The sequence below is a fragment of the Suricata suricatta genome, chromosome 17, assembly GCF_006229205.1.
Source record: "Suricata suricatta isolate VVHF042 chromosome 17, meerkat_22Aug2017_6uvM2_HiC, whole genome shotgun sequence".
Taxonomy (NCBI): domain Eukaryota; kingdom Metazoa; phylum Chordata; class Mammalia; order Carnivora; family Herpestidae; genus Suricata; species Suricata suricatta.
Window position 1 is genome coordinate 54,380,399 of NC_043716.1, and position 15,984 is coordinate 54,396,382.

A 15,984-nucleotide genomic window follows, 5' to 3' on the forward strand; every position below is an offset into this window, starting at 1 on the left:
CTGCCTCGGCGGTGACGCTTTGCTGGGGGCAAAAGGGAAGCTTGGCTTCACATCGTCCCGACCTCGAGGATCTTGTAAGCCCTCTCCCTTTATCTCAGCTGCCCCAAGATGTGGGCTGACAATCATCCTCCAAGCTTATGGTCCCCAATATACACCTAATGTATCTGGATGTACATATGACTCAGTCTCATGCTTGAGGTTTTATTAAATTGTAATAAATGGCATTTTCCTAGCAACAGTGAGCCCCTCAAGGTCCCGGAAACCTTGCTTCCAAAATTCCTTAAAGAACTCCTCTACCCCTGACCCCCTCCCAGCCTGAGGGTGTATAACCTAAGGAGCCCAGTGCAGCTCTTCCTGCCCAAGGGTCTTGTCCCTTGCTTTATGCACCAAAGGCGTCGTCAAGAATTCTTTCTTAGCGGTCAGCTCCGAACCTCCACGAACCACCCCCAACACCCCAAAACGTCATCAGTGGGAACCCAGAGGGGAGAGAACAGGCCCGGGAATCCTGGAGGCTGGGGCTTCCCCTGAATGTGAGACGGTTCAGGGTGAGCCGTCTGCAGCCGTCTGGCAGTCAGAGGGGGCTCTGCGTTAAGAAGGCGGCCACTGAGCACTGCGGGTGGAGCAGCCTGGGGTGGGGGGCGGGGGCAAGGCCCCAGCTCTGCCCAGGAGATTCAGGGGACGGCCAGTCCCTGTGCTGGCTGCTCTGCCCATCTCCACTGGAGAGACCAGAAAGCAAGCAGAGGGCAGGCAGGGTGGGCCTTTATGGAGCTCGAGCAAGTCACCATTGGCCCCAAGTGGGGGCATTTGGCCTCCCGCACTCCTCTTGGTGTGGACAGAACCCTAAAAGCTCTGCCTGTTGATTGGGGCGCTTGGTGGCTCAGTGGGCTGAACTGCCTACTTGGGCTCAGGTCATGATCTCTCCGTTTGTAAGTTCTAGCCCCGCATGGGGCTCCCTGCTGTCAGTGCCTGGCCTGCTTCAGATCCTCTGTCCCCCCTCTCTCTCTGCCCCTCCCCTGCTGCTCAAAAATAAACATTAAAAAAAAATTCCTGCCTATTAGAGTGGAATGTTATTTAGCCATACACAAGAATGAAGAGCTGATACATGCTATAGCTTGGATGAGCCGCGAAAACACGAGTCCCTTCCGCTTCCCCGCCCTAGGGCTCTCCCCCACCTGCGCCCCCACGCAGGCGCACATCCCCGCTAACGCGCATCCCTGGCTTCGGCCCCTTTAAGACGGCCATGGAGGACCGAGTTTCAAAGCCCAGGGCGACCCTCTGGCTGCCACCTCTATGGTAATGCGTCAGTTCCGGCCGGAAGTCCGTGCGTCCCGCGGCTTCGGCGCGGAGGGCGGGCAGCTAGGGGCGGGGCGTGCTTCCTCGTGTTGGGAGGACAGGACCCCGTGGCCCCCACGCCTCGCTCCCGGCTAATCGCCGGTGGGGGGTGGGGGTGATGCAGACTCCCGGGGTTGCGGGCCTCGGGGGGCGCTCCCCGCAGGCCAGGGACGGGGAGGCCGAGGGGGCTCGGGCCGGACGCGGGCTCGGAGCCGGGGCGGGGCGGGCGGGTTCTGGGGAGCATGTAGATGGCGGGTGAGCCTAGAGCACCTTGTGTTACTCTTTCCCCAGGGTCTCCTCGGAAAACCGGAACTTTCTGGCCCCCCGGCGATTCGATGCAGGCAGGCACCGATCGGCCGCTTTCTCCACGTCGGTGAGAGCACTGAGCGCCTCCCTCTGGAGGATCCAGGTACGTCGGGCACGGGGACGAAGTGTCTTAGGGCCGATGGTCTGGGGACAGGCTCCTGTGTTGCTGAACCTGCCCGGTGCGGGTGCAGCCTTGTACCAGGCAGCCCGACCCTGACCTACAGTAAATTCCCGGGAGCAGTATTTCCCGGGGTTTGAATTTGCAGTAACAGGTGTGAACATTCTAGCAGCAGTTTGATGATCATGTATGATACTGCAAACAGGACGCGCGCTGAAGGAAGAAAACCCTTACAGTTAGTATCCGGGAACGGGGGTCCAGACCTCTGTAAACAGCGTTTAGAGACTTCATAAATACTGGTAATTTTGGCCAGGCTCCGCGCTAAACGTTAGGGTCCAGCCCCTTGCTCCCAGGGAGCTAGAGCCCCGTCGGGGAGCAGAAATTAAATGATTGCACAAAAGAGGGTGTAATTCAGGCTGAGGCCAGTGCTCTGAAGGAGGAACCCACAGTCCTGTTTGCAGGCGGATCACAGGGAACGTGACGGAGGCTTTCCTCAGGATGGGATCCTGGAGCTGGACGCTGGAGGATGTGGGGGGGGTTCCGTGGAAGGCCAGGGCGCAGCCTGTGCAAAGGCCCGGTGGCCTGGCAAATGTGGCCAGTGGAGGAGCTGAAAGAAGGCTGTTGTAACCCCAAAAGCAAGGAGAATGGTTGGAGTGAAGCTGGAAGGGCGGGGAGGGGCCACACCACACAGGGCCTGTGGCTCATGTGAGCGTTTCCATCTTAACCAAGAATGTGTGTGTGGGGGGGGGGGGGTCATGGGTTTTAAACAAGAGCGTGAGGTGCTAAAATCTGTAATTTCAAGAGAACGCTCCGTTCAATGGAACATTCTGCGGTGAGGGAAATGGTCTGTGCCTGCCTGGTCCAGGTGAGCAGCCCCGGGCCGCAGGTGGCTACTGGGAACTTGGCGGTGTGACCGGTGCTGCTGAGGAACTAGGTGTTTCCTGTTACTTTCAGTGTAAGCTGTCATATGTAGCTAGTGGCACCATGTCAGGCACCCACGTGGCGTGTTTTGGAGGGCGCCGGGGCACCTTTGTTGGGATCGTGCCACATGCATGCCCTCTAGCTCCTCCTGCACCTCATCCCGTCCTGGGTCAAGGCTGGGAGGGGTCCTGCTCTTTGAGCACCCTGCCCCCATCGTCTCCCGAGGAGCTCACGCCGCAGTGCCTGCTGGGGGAACTTGTGCCTTTAGGCCCTTGGCCGGAGGTCCCCCTGCCCCTCCTTCCGCTGGCTGGTCCGCTGTGCGCACACAGATGGAGAAATGCCTGCAGGGACGTCTGTGCCTCGGAGGGGTGTGAGGAAAAGTGGTCCTGGGTGTTCAGGGGCTTGGCATCCAGAGGGTCAATGTCCTGGGCGCTGTGGAGCAACAGGAAGGGACATTCCCAAGAGGCAGAAGGCGGGAAGCATGAAAATGCTTGAGCATACGGGCAGCTCGTGAGTCGGGGCCAGACTGGGGGGCCAAGTGGCCGGAAGTGGTGGAAAGACTGGGGGGCCAAGTGGCCGGAAGTGGGGGAAAGACTGGGGGGCCAAGTGGCCGGAAGTGCCGAAAAGATGGGGGGGGGCAAGTGGCCGGAAGTGGGGGAAAGACTGGGGGGCAAGTGGCCGGAAGTGCGGAAACGACTGGGGGGCCAAGTGGCCGGAAGTGGGGAAAAGACGTGGGGGGGGGGCAAGTGGCCGGAAGTGGGGAAACGACTGGGGGGCCACGTGGCCGGAAGTGGGGAAACGACTGGGGGGCCGCGTGGGTGGGAGTGGGCTGAGGGGCTCTGCCAGAGCTCAGGCCGCCGTGGCTCCCGTGGCTCCCGTGCAGGCGGGTGTGTGAGGATGGCCCCGGGCGGGTGCGGATGACAGCCCGGAGGGAGCTGGCTTAGGAAATCACCGTGGGCGCCTCCAGACAGAAGGCGATGAGCCCTCGGGCTCCGTCCTGCAGACTTGGAAGGAGGGGGGCTGATAGAAGCCCCGTCACTGCAGGGCGCCGCCCACCTCGTGTTCTGGGTGCAGTTATCCGATTGGGGAGGGATGTCATGGCGCTCATAGACTTGGCTGAGGTAGAGTAAAAACTGATGACGTCTCCTTTCTCTGCAGGTGAGTTTACCGGAAGGTCTGTGTGCAGGATGGACCTGTGCTGGGTTCCTTCTGCCTCGTGCCGTGTGCCTGAAGTAACAGTTGTTGGGGCTTAGAACTTTCCCGATTTCTTGGGTTTCCTTTACTCAACCGTGTAACTTTGGCACGCTGACCCTGTTCCTGTTCATGACCCCGTTTTCTATGAACCTAAATAAATGGGGTTAGCCCCCGAGGAGCATTTCATGCACTTGATGGTTTTTGTTCCCAGTGACGTTGCGCGTGGAAGTGTCGCTTCTGCTTCTGAGATGACGTCGACGTTGGCAGCGGTGTTCCCAACTGGAGAGTGGCGCAGGGAGCCGCCCACGGGTCTCCGTAGGACGTGGGCGCGCTGGGGACACGCGGAGGGAGATGACCGTTGTCTCTCGTGATCTGAGTGGCTGGTGTAGTTCAAGGTGGTGGTCACCTTGTTCAGACTTCACTCGGGGTAGAATTTCCCAAAGATGGCTGACCTCGGCGCTGGTCCCTGCTCCCTCAGCAGTGTCCCTAGCCCCATCTCTCCGAGACTGTCCTGTCTCTGACTCTCGCCACCTATCGATGATGGGAGCACAGGGAAACCCAGCCTGCCTGTGATTTCCATAACTGCCGTCATGTTAGTGATGGTTGTGCCCGTAGGGTAAACCTCTGTACAACGTGTCCTTCGTTTTTTAAAGTTTATTTATTGTGAGAGAAACCGTGAATGGGGGAGGGGCAGAGAGAGAGGGAGACACAGAATCGGAAGCAGCTCCAGGCTCTGAGCTGTCAGCACAGAGCCTGACGCGGGGCTGGAACCCACGAACCGTGAGATCATGACTTGAGTGGAAATTAAGAGTCAGACGCTTAACTGACTGAGCCCCCCAGGGACTCCCATACTTGGTGGGTTTCTTGACATCCTTTCACCACCACCCCCATCCCGTCAACGGGGTCTGGCCGCGAGTGCCTGGCGAAGCCAGGGATGGGACTTCAGAACTCTGTGGGCTTTATAACGGATCGACGGTCCGAGACTACAGATTCCTGGGGGAGGGGGCCACCAAGGGAAATGTCCGTTCAGACGGCCCCGGAAGTGCCTTGGCACCAAAGGGCCCAGAAAGCTCCCCATCCCGGCTGCGCCCTGGTCCGTGCTGTGACCTCAGCCAGGCCACTTCCCTGTCACTTAGTAAACTGGGGACACTGATGACAGGGGTGTCTGGGTGGAGTCTGAGCAGCTCAGGAGCCCTTGAGATGCCTCAGCTGATTGATCCACGTTCTCGGGCTTTCGGAGCCTTCCCGGTGTTTCAGCTGCTGCTTGCGGGCGGGCCCTGGGCAGCAAGGTGCTGTTGGCGACACGAAGGTCCTGCCTGCTGCCAAGCGTGGGGGCCGAGGTGGGTTTGCCACAGGCTCTGGGCTCTCTAACCCTGTTCGTGCCTCGTTTGGGGCACTAATAGGCTCTGTGTGGTCCACTGCCCTCCACATGCGCGCCTTCAGTGAGAGGAAGTATCAGTTGCCCAGACCGACATCGTGTTCAGGCGTGTGTACTGGGGACACGGCACGTGTCCGTATTTCTGGAATAATCCGCGGTTTCGACCCCCACGTCCTGCTTTGTTCTGCGGTGTTTCTCTGGTCACCTGATCAGAGTGGCTGTGGGCCTTTGCTTCGGTAGGTTTGTCCAGGCGTCAGATCATTCTGGGCCCCTCTGAGCAGGAACGTGGTGTTCCAGAGCGGGAAAGGCTGAAACGGAAGCGCCTCGTATCGGCGGTCACCTGTGACGTTCCGGGCCTTCTTTCGTTCCCATTTGACACAGATGTTGGCAGAGGAGGGTGCTGGGGTGTCGTCCCCGGTGGGTCCACGCGGCTCAGTCTGAGACGTCGTGGGCTGGACGAGCCTTCCCAGAGCAGGGGAGGGGATGCGCTGCTGCAGGGTGGGGTGGGCTGGGCTCATGGGGTCCTCCCTGGCGGCCCCGCGACCTCAGGAGGCCTGCTTGTCTCAGTCTGAAGTGCTGCCCTCATGGGCCTGCCTGACATTGAACCTGCACCCCCGCCTCCGCCTCCGGGGCTGCGCCTGGGGACCACGGTCTCCGCCAGCTGGCGCACTAACGTAGCGTGCCCGCGCCGTCGGCGAGGGAGGGAGGCCGGAGCCCACGAGAGGAGACCCCGGAGAATGTTCTGCTGGCCGAGGCCAGCCCTGGGACCGCCCCCCGCTGTCTCCCACGCATTTGGTCGCAACTCCTTGGTGGAGTCCTTCCGGCCGGCCTAGACGCGGCAATGGTGCCTGCCCCCAAAGAACGCATACTTAGAATTGGCCGCGGGAGGATGCCCCTGGGCTTCGTCATCTCCGGGTTTCCTTCCTCGGGATTGTGTGAAGTCAGGCTTGAGTAGAGGCAGGAGTCCAGACTTTCAAAGAGCCAGGACTTCTCAGCGCAGCAGTAGATCGTGAAACACATGGTCCGTGAGAACTAATTGTTTTAATGTTAAAAATCGCCTTGGAACACAAAAGGCCTGTGGCAGGAAACGGAATGAAAATAGACCTAGAAGATAATTATCCCAAGTCACGGTGTTGAACTTCCCTCTCTGGCCACTAGAGGGTGCAGTCCCGCACCATCCCGCGCTCCTTAGTAACTTGGTAGTTTTAGGTTTTTAATGCAGCCAGGTCCTCTTTTCACCAGAATGTTCTGCAGAAGGTTAGTCCGCATGGTTGGGCTCCATGTTGGGAATCTTGCAGGGTGTCCCAGTTGCACACAGTTCCTGGGAGGTGTTGATCATGTGGACGAGCTGAGCCAAACCCAGGCGCCCCGCCACACGGTGCTTGGGAAGGGGGTGTCCTAATGCAGCTTTCCATCCGGGTTCACTCTCGGTGACAGCAGGTGGTCCTGCTCGGTGTGACAGATTTTCTTTGATCAGGACCCCAGTGCAACGCACACCAGGATTTCAGGCGCCAGGCTGCGTTGAGGGTTTGGCAGCATCTCGCGAGAGAACGCTGCTCGTACTTGGCCGTTGAAGGGTACGGACCAGGGCAGGTGAGGTCTGGGTCCCTGATTTCGTCCGCTGGGAAAGCGCTGTAGAATCGGGGGGAAAGAGCTGCGATCTCGAAGTGTAATTTTAGGCAGAGTTCTGAATGTTCTCTCACTCATAAGCCCAACTTCCGGCAGACGCGCCCCTTTGGAAGTCCTCCTCGGTTGTCCTGTGGCCAACGGTGAGCTGTGGGTGAGGCTCCCGTAAATCCCCTCCACTCACGTGCCTTCTGTGTTCCAAATCGCTGCACCCCTTGAAAGTTAAGGGAGGAGACGGGAGATATTAAGGAGCCAAAGTACAACAAAGGTGTTCCTGCTCCGTCCGGTCATTGTAGATTCATGTAAGCTGGGTGCTCGTCTTTTTTTTTTCCCCGAAGGTAACAACACACAGGCTTTAGGGGCGCCTGGGGGGCTCAGTCGGTTAAGCGTCCGACTTCAGCTCAGTTCACGATCTCATGGCTCATGGGTTTGAGCCCCGCATCAGGCTCTGTGCTGACAGCTCAGAGCCTGGAGCCTGCTTCCGATTCTGTGTCTCCCTCTCTCTCTGCCCCTCCCCCACTCATGCTCTGTCTCTGTCTCAAAAATAAATAAACTATTAACAATTTAAAAAGAAACAATACACAGGTTTTGAAGCGCAGAGGTCTAAGGCCGGTGCCGAATAGCGGCTCCTGGCGCTGGGCTTCCCAGGGGCCTCGCCAACCATGTCATGCGGCTCTGTCCGTCAGGCCTGCCGGTCTCCTGTTTCTGAGTGACATGCGTGTGCTGCTCCTTTTGACTCGTCATCTTTGGCCTTGGCCTGCTGACTTCCTTCCTGGCGGGTTCGGGCCCCCTCCGCTCCCCCTCCCGTCCCCCATCCCCCAGCACAGTCATCCTGTGTGATTTCTGTCCAGCTCGCGGTCAGCGTTGTCATGGCCACAACGTCCCCCGCCTCCTGGCCTCGCCTGGCCAGACCCCCTTCACTTCCTTCTTGTTTCCCCTGAGTTGTTGTCTGGCTGTTTCCTTGGCTGAGCTTTTCTCAGCGGCCCACTCTCCCCCCCCCCCCGTGTGCCCCCCAGCCTCCCTGCCTGTCCTTGCGCAAGGTCGACCGCCTTACGCAACCCGCCCCGGCCATCTGGTGCCTCCATGTGTGAAGGACTTTTCAGACCCGCTCAGCTACGGAATGTTGTTACAGTTTTGTTACAGTCTTGCGTGCGTGCCAGGGGAGAGGCCCCACAAGGCCAATCCACAGGCTCATTCGCAGTTTGGAATTTTGTAGTTTACAGGGAAGTAGGAAGGTTGGATTATTGTTAGAGTAAATCCCAAAGAGTCCCAGCTAAAGGTCCTCACAGTCATCTGGGCAGGTAGGTAACTGGTTTCCTAAGAAATTCCTTACAAATGCTATCAGGGAGGCCAATCCTCCCAGAGGGAGGCTATGAATTTTATCAGCTGTCAAAAGTCAGAGCTGGATTAAAGTGGTAAAAACAGACTTTATTCAGAAGAAGGCTCTGTCCCAAGTCATGTTAAGTAATCTCTACACCCAAGTGAGACTCGAACTCACGACCCCAAGATGAACAGCTGCACGCTCTGGGTGCCCCTAGACCAGTTTTTTATGCCCTCTCTTTGCCCTGGACATCACGTCTGGCTCGCTCAGCGACGTCTCTTGCTGCGTTCTGGTTCTAAGAACCAAAGTGTCGCCCAGTTCAACAAACAACCTGGGCACAACCCCCCCGACCCCCGGCCCCAGGGATTTGCCAAATGGCAGATTCCGGTGCCGCAGGGCTGGGGTGGGGCCTGGGACTCTGCATTTCTCACCAGCCCCCGGAGGAGGGATAGAGGGCATTTGGGGCTGCGTTTACTTTGTGTGGCTCGGGCCCAGTTGTGATTACCAGCAGCGTCTATACACCCCACGAGCCAGGTTCCTGAATTCGGGCGACGTTCCCAGCACAGCACGTGGTGGAAATGACTTACAGCCTGTGCACCGGGCCTGGGACCTGACCCTGACCCCCCTCATCTATGCTGAGTTCTGTGAGGCCTCGTACACAGAGCCACGGCGACGGCGATAACCATCTCCTTGCTGTTTGCCTAGGGAGACAAAGGTCACCTGAAATATAAGAACCCTCCCAGCTGTCAGAAGTCAGCACTGGATTGAAGTGGTAAAAAAAGAGACATCAATATAGAATGGGGCCCGATCCCAGATGCAGGGGGGACCGTGGGGGTCCGCGGCGCGGGGGCGGGAGTGGGGCAGGGGCTTCCGGGCGATCCGACCCGATCCGACCCGACCCAGCGGGATGATTCTGGCTGGAGGCAGGCCTGGGGTGGGTCAGGCCTCCCTGGGGGCCGCCGGAGGACAAGGGCCCCGGTCAGGTATCTGGGGAGCGAGGGCGGGTCTGAGAGACTGACTCAGCAGGGTTCCTGCCAACACTGGTCTTGACAAGGACGTGCCCGGACCGGGCTGCCAGAAGGTTCGGGAGCCTGACAAAGAATGTTTGTCCCAACCTTACCCTCATTAATCCTTCTGAGGGTAATTTGAACGCTTTCCAGAATTTGAGAGAAAAGGAAATAGTCTATAATGGAGAGAATAGGAAGCAAAAGTTCTTACAGGTCTGGTCGGTTCCAAGTAATTTGCCAATGTTACCTCCTCGAACTTCTCATTTCGTGTGGGGGGAGAGGGCTCAGCGAGGCCACCCTGGTGACTGCCGGGGTCACGGGTTAGTGTCCACTTCCTCATTCACACATGTGGGCGACATGCGGGCACTGTGCTGGGCCCCGGGGACACAGGGGCACCACAGCCCGGGGACAGACTTTCTAGCTGAGGGAAGACCACCCCTGCCCCCACAAAAAAACACCACCACGTAGAACACACAACGAGGTTGCCTTCGGGGAAGAAGGTTCCTGCTCTGCTCGGTGCGGCTGGGGCCCCGCGTGGCTTGGAGGAGAGGGAAGGTTCCCCACTGGTGTCTGCGGGGAAAGCTGAGCCACGAGGAGCCGGGGGCCGGGAATGGACAGGGAAGGGCAAGTGCAAACCGACCCCGCGCGGCAGGTCACAGCCAGCGGCGCCCCTGGGACCTGAAGCCTGTGCCTCCCGACTCGAGTCCGCGGTCTCCCCACGGAGGCCTCTGCCGTTCTGCTGCCCCGTGTCGAAAAAGAGACCCCGACTTGGGAAGCAGAGACTGCCTTGTTAAGGGGGCTGTGGGGGTGCTTCCCGCCAGGGGGGGGTTCTCTGACAGCGGCTCTGCCCCAGAAGGGTTTACCAAGAAGGAAACTTCCATTGTGAGAGCAGGGGCGCAGGGAGGGGCGAGGAGACCAGAGAAGGTGTGAAGCTGAGGTCACCCCGGGAAGCTGCAGGGGCGGAAGAAGTTTCCTTTTGCCCTTTACTATTCTTCGGCTGGGCTGGTAACCGGCACGAGGCCGACTACCAGGAGGAAAACAGGAGTTTAATGATGAAATGCCTACCTTCTATGAAGATGGCAGGAAAGATGGAGTCACTCCCCCAAGTGGGTTTAAATACCACCTCCAGCTAAAGACATAGGAGACATGGGGGTGGGGCATTAGTCATGGGAGGGGCCAGGAAAAGCACCACGAACAAGGTGAGGCTGTGGTGTGGGTCTAAGTCCACACCCTCTCCACCGAGGAGCTTCTAGAGATCTCTGGAGACACCTGCATGCGTGGAGATTTCTCTTAGAAGGAAATGCCTCGTACCTTTCTTCTCCACCTTCGGAGCTTTTGTGACTGTGGTTTCTTAAAAGTAACCGATTTATGATAATATGACAAAGACGCATATGTAGGGGTCCGTTCTGCCCTTCACAGCCGTTTTGACTCACCAACACGTTCTCGGAGCAGAGGCTGGGCCCACAGGACACGTGCCTGCAGACTGGAGTTTCCTTCCAGGGGAGGTGCTTAGTATTGCGGCTCAGGCAGCCGACACAGCCCGGTGCTTTCTGGGGCGCCCCACGCCCGATGGCTGGCTCTCGGTAACAGTGGTAGCTAGACACGGAGCCCAGCGGACACTCCAGTTCAGCAGCTTGTTCAAGGTCTCCTGCCGGGTCCTGGAGCAAACCCCAAGATTTGACCTCCGTGTATAAGTTTGCAGAGTCCATCACAATCTGTTAAAAACACAATGTATGTAGACGGGCCTGGTCCACCAACTGGCCCTGGCAGCCATCAGGCGGTGCACACAAAGTCCGCCTCGTCTTCCCGGCCTAGGAACTACGTGTGTGGCTTTGGGAATTGTCGTCCTTCCTACCAGGAGGTGACTGCGTGTGTCTCACCGAGTCAATGCCAGCGGTGTCACATTTGGGAACTCTCCTTCCCACGGGAAGGCGTGAGCCCGGTGCGGAAGCCCAAGAGGTAGTGCTGTCATTTCCGGCAGGCCAGGCCCACCGCCGTCGAGGTCTGGGACCCTCAAGAAGAGAGGGGCGGCCCCACGCCCAGCTGGCGGTGGTGGTTCTTGTTCCCTGGTCTCCGAGAACACAGGCAATTAAAAGCAGTTGGAAACAAAGAAAGAATTCCAGGACATTCCTGGTGTTCCTGAGTGTGGCTTCAGGAGTCCTGCACTGTGTGAAAGGGCGAATACAGCTGAAAACTTGGAGGTTTCCTTCTCCCTGTTGAAAACAAGGGCAGGAAGGGGGCACCTGGGGGCTCAGTGGTGGAGCATCTGGCTTCGGCTCAGGTCATGATCTCACGGTTTGTGGGTTGGAGCCCCGCGTCGGGCTCTGTGCTGACAGCTCAGAGCCTGGAGCCTGTCTTTGCAGTCTGTGTCTCCCTCTCTCTCTGACCCTCCCCTGCTCATGCTGTCTTTCTCAAAAATAACAGAGACATTAAAAAAAAGAAAAAGAGGGCAGGGTGACAGGTGTGCGGATCATTTTGCAACGGGTACAAACACGGAATCATCGCGCTGACACCTGAAACTAACACAGTGTTCTGTGTCAATTGTATGTCAATAAGAACAAAAGGGGATCAGAAACCCTGTAAAAATAAGCCATTGTTTAACAGTCCAGGAACAAGGAAAGAGCCTCCCGCCCTTGCTCCCCATGCTCCCCACCTCTCCGTCCCTGCCCTTGAGCCAGGTGTGTTCATCTGCTTGTGGCTGCCTTCGTCCCAGTGTCTCCCAGCTCAGGGATGTGGACCCAGGGAGCCTCCCCTTTGAAATGTGAGGAGGCTAACGGCCTCCGAGTCCTGGGAGGGGACGGCCAGACTCCGCCAGCACCGGATTAACCGCAGACCCGCACGAGGACGGAGCGCCCTGCCGCAGACACCTGGCCCCATCCAAGGGCACGTTTTCTTTCTGTGTTCGCGGTCCCTGTGGGGGCGCTCCTCGCGCTGTGGTCTAATGCTTACTCAGTAACCCTGTTTTCTTCTGCCTTTGTGCAGAGAGCTTTTATCCAGGGCTCCTGGACCTTCTCGTAGGCCCATCGGTGCGCTGCCGTGTCAGGTGTGGTGGTCGCGGGAGTCGGGCCCCGTCTCTCTCGCCCACCATGCGTCCCATCGCGAAGGTCCTGGAGGGAGTTGGCCTCGCCGTCCTTCCCAAGTGTCCCTGAACGGCTTCTCTTTACCAGGTTCCGGTGACAAAGACGGTTTAGCAAGAGAAAGGCAGATGTGTGCTCATGCTGGCAGCGAGAGAGATTTCGGCAGTTCTCTGAAAAAGGTGTCTCAAGGAGGCTAGAAGTCAGGGCTCCTGGGGAGAGCAGGGGAGGACACTTACAGGAAAGCAAGACTTCTAGGAAAGATAATGAGCAGACGTGATGGCTTTGTGACCATGCCGATGAAGAAGGTTTGGGGTGTTGGTGGGGTTCTTGGGGTCCGGGGCCAACGGCCAAGAAAGAACTCTTGGGACGTCTTTGGTGCAAAAGCTGAGTGCATTAAGGCACAGGGACAGGGCCCACGGGCAGGAAGGGCTGCACTGGGGTCCTGACAGGTGACTGGTTACCTACCCTCAGGGGGGAGGCGGCAGGGACAGAGTCGCCTCCAAGGAATTGTGGAAGCGAGGTTTCCAGGACTTGGGGGGCTCGCTGTTGCTAGGAAAACACCGTTTATTGCCGTTTAATAAAACCTGAGTCATGAGACCCTTCAGATGCCTATCGGGGGCCGTAAGCTCGGAGTCGGGTCGGCAGCACACGCCCTGGGGCAGTTGGGATAAAGGAAGTAGATTCACGGGATCCTCGGGGTTGGGACGATGTGAAGCCAAGATTCCCTTTTGTTCCCAGAAAGTGTCACCGTGGAGGCAGCTGGGGTCCTAGAGGGAGGCCACTCTGCTGGTTTCAAGGACAGTAGGGAATTTAGTGTTTCGCCTGCCTCAGTTTCCCACTCGCCATGGCCAGCACTTAGACCCCGTTCCTCTGTTCTTGGGTGGCCGGGAGTGTCCCAGGAATGTCACACAGATCCCACGGGGCGGGGGGGGGGGTCCTAGCTGCTGCTCTGCCCCCCAGCCTGCCGCCTGCTCCCTCATCACCGATTTCTTGTCTGGGTGTGGATGGCTCCTGTGCTGATCCGAGTCTGTCTTGCTCGGGTTGTGATCCCGGCCTGGGGAGGGCACCTGGCGACCCTCAAATGCGCTCTGGAAGCTCTGTGTTCAGGGAGATAAAGGGAGTTCAGGAAATCAATCAGCTCCAAAAAACCCTCTTCTTCTGGACCCTGTTCATTGGATTTCTTCGTATCTCACTTTACTGGGAGTCCAGGAAATCCTGTACTTCCCTCCTCCGGGGGAAGGGGAAGTTGAAATCACTCAGGCCTCAGGCGGGCAAGAAGCCGGCTGGGACCTGCAGTCCCCCACCTCCCCCGCCGTGGCCTGGCCTCACCCCAGTGCTGACTTCCATGAGTGCCGCCTGCGTCTACACAGCCCCCCGGGTCCCACGAGCACGATGGCCAGGAGCCCTGGTTTATCCCCCGCGGGGCTGTGATTCACTGTGAAGGGGGCCCTTCTGTCCTGGAGAAAACCAGCTGCTCCCCTGACCCGAGATTCCGGGGCAGCCGTGGGGTCTCCTTCATTCTGCGACCGAGCCGTCCACCCACAGGGGGAGGGAGAGGGCGGGCAGAAAACAGCTTCTCCACCCAGCAACCCCGTCTGCCCTGGGTGCCCCGCCTGCTTCCACGCCTTCACCTCACTCACTGCTCCTTTGAACAGATTTCTGAGGCACGTTGTTCATTCCTGCACCCTGCAGATCAGGTGCTGGGGCCGGAGGGGGTCACTGCCCGAGCCCCGTGGCCAGCGAGTGCCGGGGTTGGAACGCCAGTCGTGCCTGAACCGCCCCCCCCCATGACAGGCAATGACAAGAGTTTCATTTGTCTGCTTTGAAACTCACAAAATAGAAATAATTCAAAGTAGGGGCACCTGGGTGGCTCACTGGGTTAAGCTTCTGACTTCGGCTGAGGTCATGATCTCACAGTTCGAGGGTTCGAGCCCTGAGTCGGGCTCCGTGCTGACTGTGTGGAGCCTGCTTGGGATTCTCTCTCTCTCTCTCTCTCTCTCTCTCTCGCCCTCCCTTTCTATTTCTCTCCCTCTCTCTTTCCCTCTCCTGGCTAGAGCTCTCTCTGTCAAAAATAAATAAATTTTTAAAAAGCGAACACCCTACCATGCACATTTTTTGAAAGTGGTGTCATATTTTATCATCATTTGTCAGCTCGCAAACATTTTCCTTGGACACCCTGGCCTCCCCCGTGCTTCCTAATCCTGAATTTTCTGGGCAGACACAATCATTGGGGCCAACCGCAGGCAAAGCACGCTGCTGTCAACTTCGGTCACGTTCCCCAGGAGAGGGGCGTCCGCTTGTTTACTTGGTTTGCGTTGAGAAACTTTCTTTGTCTTCCAAAGAACACAGGAGAAAGGTTCCTGTCTTGGAACACGAAGCTCTTGGCCGTGAGCTGCCCGATGGAGGAATCAGATGCCAGCGGACTGTGCCGGGAGAGGAAACGCCTCCTTAGTGGTCAGGAGAGGCCACGGCCTGGCTCCTGGGACCGTCAGGGCACAACCATTTCGGCGGGAGAGGGTCTCTTTTAAGTGGCTGGAACCAAGTGTGAGGACCAGGCTGCGGATCTGTGCCCTTGGCATCATTCTCAACATTAACCGAATGTTGGAAGCAGCCAGGCACCAAAAAGGGCAATTGAGGGGCACCTGGGGGGCTCTGTCGGTGGAGCGTCAACTTCAGCTCAGGTCATGATCTCACAGTCCGTGGGTTCAAGCCCCGCATCGGGCTCTGTACTGATAGCTTGCAGCCTGGAGCCTGCTTCCGATTCTGTGTCTCCTTCTCTCTCTCTCTCTCTCTCTCTCTCGGACTCTACCCTGCTCGCACGGTCTCTATCTCTCAAAAATAAATAAAAAACATTAAAAAAAAAAAAGAGAGATGAACTAAAAAGCACTTGAGCCTTGAGCAGAGCACCTCCCATTGTCACTGCCCTTGGAGACTCTTGCGTTTCCAGGCACGCAAGAGCAATCCTCTTAGCCAGAAAAACAGCTTTTCTGATTAAAACTCTGATCAAACTTTAAGGTTTAAATTTTGAAATAAAAGGATGCCTCACACAGGAGTGTTTTTAAATATGTGAAACTAAGAATCATGATTCTCTGATGTTCCTTTTCCCAGCAAGGTTGTCCCGTCACCGCCCTCCTGTCCCGGCCTCTGACCACAGGACCCAGGAGTTGGGAAGTCCCTGCCGGCCGCACCCCCACCCTGCTCTTGGGTGCCTTCTGGGCCACAGGCTGAATGCACCCGAAAATGCACCTGCAGCAGTAGAGCAGATGAACTAGTGAAGAAGATACACCAGCCGGGGGGCGGGGGGTGTCGCTGTCTCTCTGCCTTCTTTCCCTGAAATACTGCCAGGCTCAGCGTCCTGCTGTCTTTGGGACACACGGCAAGTCAGAATCAAGATCCTCCAGGCCTCTGTGCTTGCCGTGAGCCACACAGTTCAATGTGAGATTCCGGTTCAGGCCGTAGACCCGCTGCGAACCCAACCTCTTATCTAACTCAGACCTAGAATAGTCCCAGGATCGGAAGGAGATCCCGCTGTCCGTGCCATCCCTGCCTTCCGTGAGACCTTTTTATAATTTTATTTTATTTAAAAATTTTTTAAATTTAATTTAATTTTATTTATTTTGAGAAAGAGAGGGTGCAAGTGAGGGACGGAAGAGAGAAAGAGAATCCCACAAGGGGCGGAAGGCGGGGGCAGGGAGAGAGAGAGA

At 57.6% G+C, this 15,984-nt stretch overlaps 1 long non-coding RNA gene and 1 other non-coding gene across 3 annotated transcripts; both read left to right on the forward strand.

Annotated features, from left to right (window-relative positions):
• The first annotated feature begins 1,334 nt into the window (after positions 1-1,334).
• LOC115281866 lies at positions 1,335-4,061 on the forward strand. 2 transcript variants are annotated; one of them, XR_003904437.1, is made up of 3 exons: positions 1,335-1,434; positions 1,624-1,741; positions 3,836-4,061. It is a non-coding gene; the product is annotated as an uncharacterized LOC115281866 (long non-coding RNA). The 2 variants fall into 2 exon arrangements; XR_003904436.1 differs by lacking the exon at positions 1,335-1,434 and having other exon boundaries at positions 1,544-1,741.
• Positions 1,778-1,963, forward strand: LOC115283119. The gene has a single exon (XR_003904927.1).
• Positions 4,062-15,984: the final 11,923 nt, after the last annotated feature.